At 36.6% G+C, this 2364-nt stretch overlaps 1 non-coding gene across 1 annotated transcript; it reads left to right on the top strand.

Moving 5' to 3' along the window:
• The first annotated feature begins 869 nt into the window (after positions 1 to 869).
• LOC131830941 (U6 spliceosomal RNA) lies at positions 870 to 976 on the top strand. Its single transcript, XR_009353473.1, has one exon. It is a non-coding gene; the product is annotated as a U6 spliceosomal RNA (small nuclear RNA).
• Positions 977 to 2364: the final 1388 nt, after the last annotated feature.

The raw sequence follows: 2364 nt of genomic DNA, 5'->3' as shown, positions 1-2364 counted from the left end.
ATTTAAGTCTTTAATCTATTTCAAGTTAAGATTTATGAGTAATATAAGGTTCCAGCTTCATGCTGGTTTATGTGACTATTCAGTTTTAAATATCATTTATTGAACAGACTATCTTTACCCATTATATATGTTGGCCCCTGTCAAATATTAGGTGACTGAATGAAAGGATTTATTTCTGGACTCTCAATTCTGTTCTACTTGTTTATGGGTCTGTTTTTATGCCAGTATACTTTATTGTTTTGAGCATGAGGGCTTTGTAGTATAGTTTCAAATCAAGAGTGTAATTTCGCTTCTTCATTCTTTCTCAGAACGGCTTTAATTATTTGTTGTCTTTTATGGTCTCATATGAATTTTAGGATTCTTTACTTACTTCTGTAAAAACACAATATTGGATTTTTTAAAAGATTATTTATTTATTTATTTCACAGAGAGAGAGATGACAAGCAGGCAGAGAGGCAGGCAGAGAGAGAAGAGGTAGCAGCTTCCTGCTGAGCAGAGAGCCTGATGCAGGGCTCGATCCCAGGACCCTGGGATCATGACCTGAGCCGAAGGCAGCGGCTTAACCCACTGAGCCACCCAGGCGCCCCTAACATTGGATTTTTGATAGGAATTGAATTTACAGATGGTTTTCGGTAGTATGGACATTTTAACAATGTTAATTCTTACCACTCATGAATATGAGCTATCTTTCCATTTATGTCTCCTTCAATTTCTTTATCAATGTCATAGTTTATGGGGTACAGATCTTTCATCTTCTTAGTTAAATCTTTTCCTAAGTATTTTATTAGTTTTGATGCTATTGTGAATTAGATTGTTCTCTTTATTTTTTCAGACAGTTCATCATTAGATTGTTAAAATGCTCCTGTCTTGTGCTTACTTTGGCAGCACATATACTAAAATTGGAATGATGCAGAGAAGATTAGCTTGATCACTGAACAAGGATGACATGAAAAACTGGGAAGCATTCCATATTAAAAAAAAAAATGAAACAAAACAAAATTCTTGTCTTTGATATATTGATCTTGTATTTGGTAGCTTTACTAAATTTGTTAATTCAAAATTTTTTGTGAATTTTTTAGGATTCTTTTACATGTAAGTTCATGTTATCCAAAAAAAAGAAAATTTTACTTCTTCCTTTTTTTTTTTTTTTTGAGTCTTTTATTTCTTTGTGTTCCTTTTTCTCTGGCTAGGACATCCAGCACTATGTCAAATGAGAGTAGTGAAAGTGGACACACTTGTCTTTTTTCTGATCTTTAAGGGGAAAACTTTCAAACTTTTTTGATTGAATATGAGATTAGCTCTGGGCTTGCAATATGTGTTTTTTCTTTAATGGATTTTTTAAATTATTTTTTTTATTTTTTTATAAACATATAATGTGTTTTTATCCCTAGGGGTACAGGTCTGTGAATCACCAGGTTTACACATTTCACAGCACTCACCATCACTCACCATAACACCTGCCCTCCCCAATGTCCATACCCCCACCATCCTCTCCCAACACACCTCCCCCCAGCAACCCTCAGTCTGTTTGGTGAGATTCAGTCTTTTATGGTTTGTCTCCATCCCAATCCCATCGTCTTTTATTTTTCTTTTCCTACGCCCGAAACCGCCTATGTTGCATCTCCACTTCATCATATCAGGGAGATCATATGATAGTTGTCAGATTGATTTATTTCGCCAAGCATAATACCCTCTAGTTCCATCCACGTCATCACAAATAGCAGGATTTCATTTCTTTTGATGGCTGCATAGTATCCCATTGTACACATATTCCACATCTTATTTATTGATTCATCTGTTGAAGGACATTTAGGTTCTTTCCATAGTTTACCTATTGTGGACATTGCTGCTATAAACATTTGGGTGCATGTGCCCCTTCAGAATGCCACGTTTGTATCTTGAGGGTATATACCCAGTACGACAATCACTGGGTCATAGGCTAGTTCTATTTTCAGCTTTTAGAGGCACCTCCACGCTGTTTTCCAGAGTGGTTGCACCAGCTTGCATTCCCACGTACAGTGTAGGAGGGTTGCCCTTTCTCCACATCCTCGCCAGCATCTGTCATTGACTGACTTGTTCATTTTAGCCATTCTGAAAGGTGTGAGGTGGTATCTCATTCTGGTTTTGATTTGTATTTCCCTGATGCCGAGTGATGTGGAGCATTTTTTCATGTGTCTGTTGGCCATTTGGATGTATTCTTTGCAGAAATGTCTGTTCATGTCCTCTGCCCATTTCTTCATTGGATTATTTGTTCTTAGGGTGTTGAGTTTGATAAGCTCTTTATAGATTTTGGATAGATACTGGCCCTTTATCTGGTATGTCATTTGCAAAGATCTTCTCCCAGATAACTTCTGACAGTCATCT

The sequence above is a fragment of the Mustela lutreola genome, chromosome 4, assembly GCF_030435805.1.
Source record: "Mustela lutreola isolate mMusLut2 chromosome 4, mMusLut2.pri, whole genome shotgun sequence".
Lineage (NCBI taxonomy): Eukaryota > Metazoa > Chordata > Mammalia > Carnivora > Mustelidae > Mustela > Mustela lutreola.
This window is presented reverse-complemented; position numbering and strand designations above follow the sequence as displayed.